Below are 13,693 nucleotides of genomic sequence, written 5' to 3'. Positions count from 1 at the left end.
GACATCATGACGTTTAATGTCATTAGAAAATGGCGTGTCGCACGAGCTTCGTAAATAATGACATTCGACACCCGAGTGGCATTCAGCTAGAGCTGCACATTTGTAGAGTTTTCGATAAAAACATTCACGAAAAGAGTGATTCCCTGCACTCTGATTTGATACAATTTCTTCCAGACAGAATCGTGTTAACGGCACGCTCCTGAGAAATTCCCTCTTGTTATCTGGTGATAAGAGATTCCGCAGCAGTGGCTGCTCTTTTTTGTTTCTTCGCCGTGTTAGTTATGACGCAGTACATGACTTTACTATCTCCTGGTGCTGGCTGGTTAGTACGCATGCTCAGTTTCAGCGGTGCTTCACTTGTGCGTGTCAACAACCGGCGTGAACAGGGCAGGACTAGAGGAAGCAAGTGACACGGGTTGGATTTTGTGCGTGATTTTGAAGACTGTGCTGGTGAAGCGAATGCCCCTATCGTCCTAGCTGTATAAGTTTGAGTTTCGTGAAGTGTTTGCGTGACAGAATGCGCACATGACTTAAGGAAGTGTACGGTTTTGAAGAGAGTGGAAAATGCCGCATATTTGACTATGTCGTGGCTAGCACAGAAGAGCAATAAGTAACGCCTTGCCTTAGTAGTCTGTATTAATTGGTGGGACTCATGCTGGTGAGTAGAGGAGGTTGCTTTTGATCATAGTTGTCTCGCGACGTAAAACCCCGAATGTCTCCTTGTTACTGTCGCCACTCGCCACCTTCTTCACTGGTATTTTGCGTTACACCTTTCCACGTTTGGTAATCATAATCAGGCTACAGTTCTTGTTTGATAATGACGGTGTGACTCGGCAAAGTGAACAGCTTGCATGCTTGGGACTTTACACACTGTGAGTATTTAATTTGACATGTTTCCACTAAGTGAAACTCAACACAATTTATGAGCGGTGAGAGGAAAAACGTGGAAGATGAGAGAAAAAAAAAAGCGAGAGATAAATAATACGCAAAAGTTGGGCATCGTGATAATTCAACGACGAGGCTGCTGTAGCGAAAAAAAGAATATATATATATATATATACATATATAATAATGCGTTGCTTTTACCTGGTAGCTACCCTACCTACCTGGTAGGTACATACCCGCGTGTTTGGTAGCTGTAGCGAAATTGCGTTACTGTTTCAGGTTTGTACCGACGCTAGTAGTGCGCTACTTTTGAGTATAATAGTGGTATTCCTTTACAGTATGGTTGTAACTTCTGGTAATGTGCGACGTCGGCTGTACGAACGAAAGGCAGCTTTCATTGATTTATCTTTTTGCGTGTACGTGTGTGCTTAATTAAGTTCTTGATTTACATGACTTAAGTTGCTTGGGTGGGCAAATGGAATTTCACGACAAGTATTCGTACATATGTATATTGTTCATTTTATGTTTGGAAACATAGAGCTATGTCACACGTCGACGATAGGGACAGTGATGACATAACAAACATAGAGAAAATGGAACGATTAGTTCGGCAACGTATCAGCAATCGGCAACACAACGACGCTTTTGAGGATGACTTATTAATGAGACGCTTATTACTGTGAGCGCTGTTAAATGTACAGGATTAGGTATTGCGCAATTCCAGGATTCCGTATGGTCGATTCTTCAACGGTGCTAAAAATGAATGACTCGTTTCTAGGTGAAATATTACTGTAAACGACGACACGAAGACAGCACTGACTTCATTGCTGGCATGCTGGCATGAGTGCTGTCTTCGTGTCGTCTTTTCTGTGTTCCCCGGCACTGAGTGGGTGGGGGTTAAAGTTGTTGCCAAATATGTTTGACCAACCAGCCCACACCATCTAATTATTTAATGTCATGGAAATGTTACCTTACGTGCTTTGCGTACACAATACACACAAGCCTCCATTTTCCCAACATTGGGGAAGCTCCCTCATTTTCTCCTATAGTCTAAACTCAGCTCGTAAAAGGGTTGGTTAGTTCGCGATAATCCACGAATAATTCCGAAATTAGGGTCTCTCCCACAGAGGACGTGGAACACATTAGGTGTGTCGCCCGCCAAATGTGCGGGGACGAATGTACGGCCAATTGGAAATCAATTCACTTTTGGTTCATCCTCATTAGGCACATGCCAAGCGGGTCGCGTAACTGGATTAGGTCACGCGTGGCGCCTTTGGGGTGTCACTCTAACGCGTACGACTTGGCTTTTTGTTGCGACCCCTGTGTACTTTGTAAGCAAGATTGATAATGATGGATCCGAAATGGGCTGTCCCATATTTCAGGCCGTCCGCGTACATGAAGAGTTATTTATTACGTCTTCCTCCGCGGTGCTGCGTGTAGTCCACTCTAGTGTTGATGACACACGCGCGTCCAGCGCGGAGGCTTCCCTATATTCGCTGCACCAAGTCGCTGCAAGACGTTTATCGCCACAGAGCAATTCGATTAGTGTCTGCGATGGGGAAAGCGTTAAGAACCGTTCTAAGGTACGAAAGATGGCAGCGTGATTTTGCAATTAGTTTCTCGTTTGCGATTCTCTTGAGTCACTTACGCCTGTCCTGCGTAGGGATCACCATTTTATTACCTTAATTGGACTTCTTGTTGTATGGGCCAAACTTGAACCACGACATTTTTGAGTGCGTCATGAGCGACTAAGTTCAAGGGGGGGCTAGGGAGACCTTTCAGCAGGGGTAGCCACAACGAAGGGTATAATCCCCCATATACATTGTGTGTCCTTGTGTATGGAGGTGCAATATGTTTGATATCAGGGAGTTTTAGTGCATCGTACGCTATCACCTTTGCGTACGTAAGCGATAGCGTTGGTGGTTCTGCGCACGCGCAAAGCATAAAGAGAGCCTCTTCGCATTGCGCAGAACCACCACGTTATCTCTTACGTACGTGAACGCGATAACGTACGATGCACTAAAACTCTCGATTGTCTTGTGGCAGATTGGACGGTAACAACTCTCGCGTATGATTACATCTGCCCATGCTTTAAAGGCGCAAGTAAACGACTTTTAACATGACTCCGAACCCTGTTTCGTTCATGAAGCCGTGTATCAGAAGCCTCCATGCACAATGTTTTCGCTGTGCGGTGTACTAGCTGTCACTGCACAATGAAATTTACAAAAGTGCCCGGAGAAATCAACCAACGGCTCGGCCCGATCTCCTCGCGTACCAGCTCCCGTGGCATAGTGGTTAAGATGATCGCTTTCCACGCCGAGACTGGGAGGTGACGCGGGTTCGAATCCCCGCACCGGCTGTGCTGTCTGGGTTTTCCCTGGGAATGTCTGCACAGTTTCAGGACGCATACTAACCCCCTGTCCCCCACTCCTTCCTGCTGTCCTCTCTCCATCTGTTCACGTTCTGTACGCCGCTTATAGCCACAGTTGCTTCGCCGGCGCTAACACGAAATAAAAAAAATATCTCCTCGCGTGACGACAGCTGTGTGGCATCAGGCCTGCCTAGGGAGTTGTAGGGACTGTGAATGTCACGATGTGACGTCGACTTCTCTCGCTTCTCTCTCTTTGAAGGAGTTTGAGGGCTTCAGGAGTGAGCAAACCAGAGGCCTCCTTCGCGCGCACTAAAGTTCAGTTATGTTTGTCGTTCCTTTGCAAGAGCTCACAAAACGCCGCAGTCAAAACCGAAAATTTTATTAACAGTCATTTTACAGTTCCTTCTTGGGTGTTCCGAGAAGGGGGCAAGGGGGGTCGTGCCCTCTTTTTCTGGAACTCCAAGGTCACCTGTAGAAATTGCGCGCTCTTTACTCGCAGGTCGCCACGATTCACACTCGGACGTCGTCCTAATAATATGAAACTCTGAACAGCCGCATAGTCCTCAGTCTCCATCCAGAAAAGAATATTGGTGAGGGTTTGCCCCTCTTGGGAATCTTTTTGCCACACCTCTAAAAGTCCTGTACACGCACAAGTGCTCACGTTTGAGGTGCTTACGATGTGCTCGTTTCATGAGGTGTGCAAGGAACCCTGTTCGGATTGGAGGTAAGATACGCTGATGGAGCACTTCCAAACGACCGCCGCAATTGTTCTGCCCTTAGCAAGATATTCTACGAGGTATTTTTGTTTGTTTGTTGTAGATCAGAGCCACTCTACAAAAACGATACGATAAAGGACGCTGTTGAATCCATGGCTTCAGCTTAGCTTCAGCTTAGCAGGCTTAGCAATGTGGTGTCAGTGGGGTAGCCAGTTCGACTCACATCCCCATTTTTTTGCTTTATCACATCACCATCACCTGTATGGTGTCAGGCAGTTCAAAGGAATAGTGCGATTCAGTGTCGTCACTAGAGAGGGTGCGGTCCGCACCTGATGACGCGATGGAAGGGGATGACGCGCCGCACCAGTATCACCACTTCTCCCATTATCTGCCGTGCGATGACGCCAAAAACAACGTGAGGAACCCTCTGCGAGCACGTGACTTCTTTTTGTTTTTTCTGCGTGCGTTGCAATTACCGTGTATCGCCTGGTACGGAAAGGGATTCGTTAATTCGGGGGGGGGGGGGGGCGCAAAACAGCTCCCGCACCGGGTGACGCGTACCCTAGTGACGCCTTGGTGTGATTCGTTTCCCGTGTTTCACGAACCGCTATTGTGAACACCTTCCAAGCCAGAGGTATACGATAGAGTTATCTTTCTGGTGACGCCATTATTATGGGTTTTTAGAGAATCGCAAGTGTCCTCCGATCAAGACCTCGTATCGCTGTCAGTCAATCAGATATCAGCAACGTGCTGTCAGGCGATTTGCTTATCATGTCTTAGGAAACGTTATCGTGAAACTTCTACGTTATCCATTTCACAATGACCGTCCTGGGGGCTTAATCGCTTCATCGTCGTTACGGTCGTTACAAGCTAACGAGTGGCGGGAAATTCAAAAAGGTGGGCACGTGACACATTGCGCATGACGTGCACCACGGCCTTCACGTATCGCGCGAAGAGCGCCGTGCACGTGTTTTATCACGTGCCCACCTTTTTATATTTCCCGCCCGCGTTTTTGAATTTCCCGCCACTCGTTAGCTTGTAACGACCGTAACGACGATGAAGCGATTAAGCCCCCTGGTCGTCCTGGTCGTCGCACTGGTCGTCCGTTTGCATAGAACTTAAGAGCAATCGAGGCCCGTAGGTTCCAATGGGTCCGTTTTGGCTCCATGACAAACACGGACGAGAAAAACGTGAGTGTTGAAACTGGCCTAAAACTAGGATTTTAGGAAAACGTAGAAGTTTCAAGATAATGTTTCCGAAACCACGATATGCCAATCACCAGATTACTTTGGAGTGGCTGACACTATGTTGCTGATATCTGACTAATAGCGATACGAAGTCTGAGTCGGAGGGAGTTTTCGATTTCCGAAAACTCGCTATTGTTTCCGTTTTTTCTTTTTTTTTCTTTTTTAAGACGAAAGTGGACGCAAAATATTAAACGGCAGTTTTTAACGCTACACGTAGTATAAGCTGCTTCCAAATAAGTGTTCGTTTCGTGGAAGTACACATTATATATCCCCTGATTCAGCACAGAACGCGTTCTTACCGAAAGATCGGCAGCCTGCACCGCTGCGGCTATTATGAACTACGAGCAAGGTACGCGCCAGATTTACAATAAGTAACATGTTCTGCTTCTTACTGAAGAAGGCGCAATAAGTAACTGGAAGGGCAACAGTGTAGAGTTCAGCTCCGCTCAGTAAATCTGATCGAGGTCGTAAACGTTTGCTTCTAAACATCGAGGCTCACAGAGCACGCTCTTTGGAACTTGCTGATGCGGCAAAGCAGGTCTTTTGTAACGGTACTACGGTACGCGGAAATGAATTTTATGACACTCTTTTCCACGCTCAGAAGGTCAGCCAAAGTGTGCAGCGTATGTTTGTTACAGTCATGTTACTTTAAAGGCTAACCTAAAGAGATGAATGGGACAAATGTGCTTGTCCTGTTCGTGTTTCGTTTCGTTGTAGTAGGGGTCATCGAGTCACACTCTAAAAAGAGAACTTCGCCACACAACACACCCGAGACCAACCACTGCACAGAATGATACTGTTACTGCTCTTGATATGAGGGTAGAGCGGAGCGTACGCCTTTTTGTGACTTCGAGTAATGGAAATGTTTTGGCACGTTGGTATACATCTTGCATACTGCGAGTGCAAAACGACAGGGACGGATGACACAAACACGGACACGCACTCAACTTCCAACGAAGTTTTACTGTACACAAACTTGTTCTTATACATTCATTTGCACACGAGCCTCAAAGTGTCTCTTATCTTGTTAAGTTCCTTTTCCGTGATGCCTATGATTCTTTGTTAATACATCTACTACTGTGTTTCTGATAAATGCCGCTTCAACCAGTCAGACTTACTTTTTCTAATGAGTATTCTGTACTCTATCTAAAATACTTTTTTCGGTATTTTCTGCTCCGTACTTTAATTATTTTGTCAATTGTCTTCGGACTGCTGCCAGCTTCTCGCAGCCTTTCACAGTTTCTTTTCTTCCTCTTTTTCTTCGTTTCCCTTTTCTTTTTTCTTGTCCATTTTGCCTTTGAGTGACATAATTCTACCGTCCGATAGTGTTCAATTAGGTAAGGTCTTTCGGGCGGTCTACGTTGTCAGATTGCAGCACCCTTGGCGGTATCTCAGTTTAAGTCTAAAAACGGTCAGGTAACAGGTCCTCTTTACAACCGATAAAGCTCAAGTATCTTAAACGTATCTTAAATACCTTTTGACGTTTTTGGTACTCCATTTTAAATACTTTTGTTTTGAAGTATTTTGAGCTGTATTTTAATTACAATCGGCTCTCAGTATGTGGTATCTTATTTTTAAATACATTTGTGCGGTATTTTGTACATGTCTGCAACCAGCTCCCTCTTTATCTGATCAAGCGACGACTGTAAAACAGTACTTTCCTCGAAGAGAGGTCTGCATTTACAACATCTTACATTTGTGTGACTATTAGCAAAAATGCCGAGTGTCTCAAAATAGTGGGTGCTTTCCATTCAGTATGAAGAAGGCGTAAGAGCGGTTTGAATATATATCATTTGGGATAATGGTTGTCTACGTGTTACTATTGGGTGAGATTCAGAATGCTTTCAGAATGTACAATTACAAAACTATGATAAGCACGAGCGTTACATATTATAAATGTAGGTGAGAGAACAAGAAAGAAGGAAGTTTCTCTTAGTTAGAAATGAGGCGTATAGTACTATTCGCCTAGAGGCTGCCAGGCGGGCAGCTGAAAATTCGAGAAATCAAGTTCTGGGGTCACTGTAATATTGTAGGGTTTTGCGCTGAACGCTCATCACGAAGGTAATGGCGAAACTGAAGGAATGTTGTAGGTGAAGTAAATGGGAATAGTGAGATATCCGAGTGCAAAGTGTGATCAGCCAGGCGCGGAAAGAAGGCAGTCGCAGCACTGCGGCTTCAGATGGCTACAATTGACCAACACCTATGTGATCAATAACAAACAGCCGCGATAACGGTTATCAGAAGAAGTAGACCTAGACAGGCAGTCTCTCTACTGACGGTTAAATCTGCCGGAGGTCTTGGCGCAACATTACTGCTAAGACTCATATGTTAAAATTAGTGTCGTTTCATAAGGCATATTTTATTTATTCTATTCCAGGCTCAATAAAGGCTTACGACTTTTTCTTTTGAAGCCATTGAGAAATGAAAGCAATGTCTGCAACACAACTGTAAAAACACTAGGGCAATGGGCTACAACATATAACCTTGGAGTCTGCAAGGTTGGTGGACACAGTGTGTGTGACAGTGTGTGTGACAGTGTGTGTGGACAGTGTGTGTGAGTGACTGACTGAGTGTCTTTGTCACTCATTGGTTTTATAGTAGTTGGTTTATAGTGATCTGGAGTAGCCGGCTATCATAATGAGTGCCTATTTCTCCATTTTTTTCTTTTCTTATCAACTCAACACAACTCAACATAAAACCTTCTTACGTGCCATTGCGTCTTTGCGAGGCTATATCATCGTGAGCTTCCTTTTCTGGTAACCAGTAAGTAGTGAATATCATGCTGTCTAAAACACAATGATGTCTTACCTACTGTTCAAACGATGTGACTTACTCTTTTATAGGTATGTACCTCACTAAAAAACAAGGAAGTGTGAAACATTTAATTTTGAGCTTATATGGAATGATCAATGAACACTATGCAGCGCAAAGAAATGGGAGAAAAGTTTAACGGCGATCCTCTAGCAATAGTCTGGAGGAGAACGGCCACCAGCATTATTCTCACGGTTTGTTGCACTGCTTCGAGTTCCAATAAGAGCTTCTGGTGCTCAGCCAAATCCAGAGTTGATCCGCGGAGGCAATTTTGAGTAGCCACGCCACCCTGTAAGTGTATTCAGTACACCTCTCGTTTTCAACATAATCATCATCGTCATGATCACGTGGCATTATAATTTAATTGTTGCTATTGTTACACCTTCGTTTTACGAATGATATGATTTGCGTTATTAAATAGCCCGTGAAACTACGGATTGTTGATCATGATCAGACGACATGACAATGCTCACTATGTCTGAACCTCAATGAAAATTCATTCGGTCCTTCGAACGGTCGACGTTCCAAGTTTATCCAGGACATACTTTTGAAGACACCATAGAAAGGTTTAGAATACGGTATAGCCAAACACTTCGCGCTTTTCTTCAATTTTCATTATTCAGTTTAAGGAGTCGTTATTGCGCGTGCCCAATCGAAACAGTGTTTTGTGCATATTAACTGATGTTTTGTACAACGCAGTAACGTCTGTTATTCCTTGGGTCCCAGTACGCTTGTGCCACCCCGCTTGAAAACTCCGAAACAACATTTGAAGTACTAGCGTGCACAGTGAACTGGACGTACTTCGTGGCCTCCGTGTATATCCGCACGACAGCCTGACCTAACACAACACCAGTTTTGTGTGGTAATGTTGAAGTTGAACATCGATAAGCGGGACATTGAATTTCGGGACAAGGTTCTTCACATTATTCTTCACGTGCTCTCTTTCTCTCTCTCTTTAACAAGGCACTTGTGAAAGTGAAGGTGACGTCAGATTTTCTCCACGGGGAAACAGTAATCAAAAATAAGAATGTGCCGCCCCATGTTATTGATGGACTCATTTGTGCTAGTCAAGTTTCAACAGTGTAGCATGACACCTCTGATCTTACATTGCTCATGCCCCCAAGTAAGCTGTCGTCAGTAATAAAATTGAGAAGCTTTACACGTAAAGTTATGCTCTGTATCTGCAGCGACTTGCTGTCGTTACGTTTGCTTGCATGCGTTGATAACGTCACTGCACTACAAACAGCGGCAGTCGCGGGCGATGTCACCAGTACCGTAGCTGGCGCAGAGATGGCAGTATGCTACATGGCCGTACGCTTCGCAAGGACGCATGGTGAATTCAATCCCGCAAGTGGAACTTCGCGGAAGCCACCTCAATTGTTCTGTGAACTACGCAACTCATTTCCGCTTCATTCTCACTTCACTCATTTACCCTCTCACATGTAATGGGTTAGTGTACCGCACCCCAGCCGTGAAACACCCCATGTTATCGTCATCATATATTTGTTGTTCTTGTTGTTCGCAGAAGTCAATGCACACAAGTAATATGTCTCCACTCGGATGCAATGTTCACAGCGGAAGGGGTCCATGCTACGCTCCACCGTACCATGACTATACATGATGTGAATATCAGGACGTGTTACTTACGTAAATGCTTTCATGAACAGGTCTATAGTACGTCTCATAATTTCAGACTTATTTCACCGAAATATATTATACAGGGTGTTCCAGAAAACGTGTCATTCAATTTTAATAAAAAACTATGCCACATCCAATCATGCGGTCAACGGCATTTGTTCTTGCTAGGTTTTTGCCACCTCCTGATGTGCATGTCATGTAACCTAAGTTTCATTATGTAAATTTTTGCGAACTGAACTCAGAAATTTGCCAAGTAAAGATGACTTTTTTACGCCACCAATGTGAAGAGCGTGCCGAATTTACTCAAATTAATGATAATTGACAAGAATATTGAGGAGCTATCGTATCGGAAAAAATAGCCGAAAATCATGCTCTACAGAGCTCGCAAAGGATAGCGCGCGATGAATTTTTCAGCGAAATCATTGTGAGTTCCTACGAAAGCGGAGGTTGGAAACCCAGCCCATACCAGCATGGTAGAAAGAGATAACGCAGGCGTAGCTTATCACGTCCGGCCTCGGCTGGGACCATTCCTTCCCTATCCCAATTTCAGGAACTGTCACTTTTTCTTCTATCGCTCTGTGGGCTGGGTTTCCAACCTCCTTTCGTCGGACTGACAGCGATTGCTCTCAAAGAACCCTCGCGCGTTATACTCAAGTGCCCCGAGAAGCATGATGTTCGACTATTTCTCCCGATAGGATAGATCCTGAATATCACTGTCAATTATCATGAATTTGAGTAAATTCGGCACGCTCTTCATGTTAGTGTGATAAAAAGGCGACCTTTACTTGGCAAATTTCCGAGTTCACTTCGCAAAAATTTACATAATTAAACTTAGGTTACATGACATGCACATCAGGAGATCGCAAAAACCTAGTAAGAACAAATACCGTTGACCGCATCATTCTAGGTGGCATAGTTTTTTTTTATTAGAATTCAATGACACGTTTTCTGGGACACCCTGTATATGTGGCACCATGTAGCTACCTGCGTCCGCAAGTCAGACTACAGGAATGCCTTTGCCGCAAGACCAGCCTACTAGAAACATTTTCGTGGCATTCTTTTTATAAGTGCCACATGCTGCACTTCCTATGGTCTCCGATAACACACTTTGTTCAATATCTCGGAGATGCAATAGTTCTAGACGAGTCTTCCATGCAGGGGGTCGGAGACTCATCCGACTCCACGCGTTGCCCGTATGCCTTCCCGAACCAAGAGTGAATGGCAAAGTTTGAGAGAGACTTTAATCGTCAGTCATAAAGAACCAAAGTTCGTCCCGGGTCTGGAGGCAAAGTGGTATTGGTATATCCCAGCCGTGGACGTCCCATCCAAATTGGCCCTCCACGACTCCCGGTCGTAAAACTGTCCAGGCAGTGTGTCTCCACTGCATTCGACCAATCTAACCTTGGGTCCTGATTGACGTGTACGTCTGGTTATCAATCAAAGCTGTCCCCGTTTACGAGTTTCTCGTACATTGCTTTTGTAATTCTCTCGTGCTTTCCGTTCAGCCGAATACGAACCCATTCACGGTAGTTTGGCTGTAAACACTGCCCTGCGAGTCCCGTCCGTCCAACTTCCTAAATTTCGAGTGGAGCTACCGAAGAAACGGCGATGACTGCGAATGTAGTCGAGCTTGCACGGGAAGTCTGTGAGCAACGTTGCCAGTTGCTGCCGGTGAGGGAATATTGCAAACGGGAGGTCACTTCGTAAGTGGTCAGTGAGCATTCAGAGCCGTAAAATAATCTAATCTTGTGTAGTGCCTGCCAAAAACATAGTTTGTATGAGAGCACAACACGTAATACTTATGTTAATTTCGTGCCCATAAATTTAATGGTGATGGACAAATCATGACGCGAATAGAGACGAAATACGAGAGAGACTAGAGGGAATACATATAGCAAGTAAATATAACAGACGAGATGTTTCCAGCATAATTGAAAATGAAAGCCGTCGAGAGCCGGAAGTGGCAAATCTGCGCATTTGGGTGTCCGCCCATTTCGTCAAACGCCATTTCATCGAATGCCGCTTCACTCGCCAAGTGACCATGTGGCTTGTATAAGCCATGCAGATACCTTTCAGGGTCCTTAGTAAGCATAAAATGTTCTTGTTTCCGCACAATAACTTCGATATTTGGCAGTCTATTGCCGATTCAATTCAAGAGTGTCATAACTCTCTTCCTGATCATTGCTATATACGATCTAGTGTAGGGTAGTCGGTAGAGTAAACTACTGCGTGACTGATTCCATATGAATGTCTATTCTACTCGTCAGCTAAATCATCTTCTGACCAAACAAAAAACGAGGAGCGGCCTCGACAACATAGCCCAGTGGTGCCTAGAATGGTAGTTAATTGTTTCTGATTAAACTATCTATTTCCAGACTACAAAAAATATACGGGTTGAGTTAAGTTGAAAAGAAAAGAAAAAGAAATGGAGAAATAGGCACTCATTACGAGAACCGGCTACTCCAGATCACTTAGGAAAACACAAATGGCTATCTACAATAAAACCAATGAGTGACAAAGACTCTCAGTCAGTCCGTCACACACTCACACACACTCACTCGCACACACTGTCCACACACGCTGTCCGCACACGCTGTCCACACACGCTGTCCACACACGCTGCCCGCGCACGCTGCCCGCGCACGCTGCCCGCGCACGCTGTCCGCGCACGCTGTCCACGCACGCTGTCCGCGCACGCTGTCCACACACGCTGTCCACACACGCTGTCCACACACGCTGTCCACACACGCTGCCCACACACGCTGCCCACACACGCTGCCCACACACGCTGCCCACACACGCTGCCCACACACACTGTCCACACACACACTGTCAGTCACACTGTGTCCACCAACTTATAGAGTCTGCGCAAAATCGCACAAACGCTTGCATGGCGTGAAACTGATAGTCGGGTGTCCAAGGGCCCAGAACCCTAACGACATCAAATGGCCTGCCATCCAGCCGAGCTAAGGGAGATTGTTGAGATTGTCTGTGCTGCTGATACCGTGGACAGGATAATAAGATATGTTCAGTGTCCTCAACAGTCCCACAGGTGCCACAGTTGGGTGAATCCGCCTTTCCAAGCTTGTGAAGAAGACGTTGGCTGTAGGGCACGTTGAGGCGGAGCCGGTGGCAAAGTGACGCAAACGGCCTAGGGAACGATGTCGGGAAACTAGAGGCAAGCTCCGGGTCAACGCGGTGTAGCAGCGAGGCGCGAGCCCCGCCAGAGAGCCACTGTGCCTCAACCAGTTGGCGACACCAAGCAGTCAACATGGCCCTAGCGTCGGACTTGGTGAAATATATGAGTCGTGACGCACGCTTCTGATGTGCTCTGCGTGCCGCAGCATCAGCCGCATCATGCCCAGGTATAACGCAGTGTCCTGGAATCCAGTGAAAGAACATGTCGTGTCCAGCAGCCACCGCCTCTGCGTGTAGTTTTACAACATCAGCAACTACAGGGTTGCCAGCACTGGTAGTTTCTGCAGAAACAAGGGACTGCAGAGCAGCCTGGGAATCCGAGATAATAACCCACTTGGTCCGTGAATGAGCCGACGCTATATATTCCATAGCCATGAGCAGAGCGTACAGTTCAGCTGCTGTCGACGATGTCGCATGGGACAAACGCACTTCACTTTCAACACCACAGGCAGGTATGACGAAGGCACTCGTCGATCCAGTCGTTGTAGTGGAGCTATCGGTGTATACCACTACTCGATCTTGCATGTTATGTATTAAGTCGGCAGTCAGCTGCCGCTGGACACAGATTGGTACATATTTCTTCACAGAGAGATTCGGAACCGTCAGCCTCACCCTCGGGATCGCCATACTCCAGACAGGAAGCGGTGACTTCAGCCGCCTATGTCGGGGTGTAGTACCACGGTATGGTTGGAGAGCTTGTGAGTAGGAGGAGCACGACCTCTGATGCATGGCCTGAACTAGGTAGTGGCAATTATGCCGCGTGGACCAACGGGCGAAATGCCGAAGCGACTCTTGCATCCGAAGGGCTGCCAGCGGTGGTTCCCTGG

General features: G+C 45.9%; 1 long non-coding RNA gene across 1 annotated transcript in view; it reads left to right on the top strand.

Annotated features, from left to right (window-relative positions):
• Positions 1-315: 315 nt before the first annotated feature.
• LOC135377978 (uncharacterized) overlaps positions 316-13,693 on the top strand; it is a 55,605-nt gene continuing 42,227 nt past the window's right edge. Inside the window, exon 1 of the long non-coding RNA XR_010418231.1 lies at positions 316-658. This is a non-coding gene — a long non-coding RNA (uncharacterized LOC135377978). The remainder of the gene's footprint in view (positions 659-13,693) is intronic.

Source organism: Ornithodoros turicata, chromosome 1 (assembly GCF_037126465.1).
Source record: "Ornithodoros turicata isolate Travis chromosome 1, ASM3712646v1, whole genome shotgun sequence".
NCBI lineage: Eukaryota > Metazoa > Arthropoda > Arachnida > Ixodida > Argasidae > Ornithodoros > Ornithodoros turicata.
This window is presented reverse-complemented; position numbering and strand designations above follow the sequence as displayed.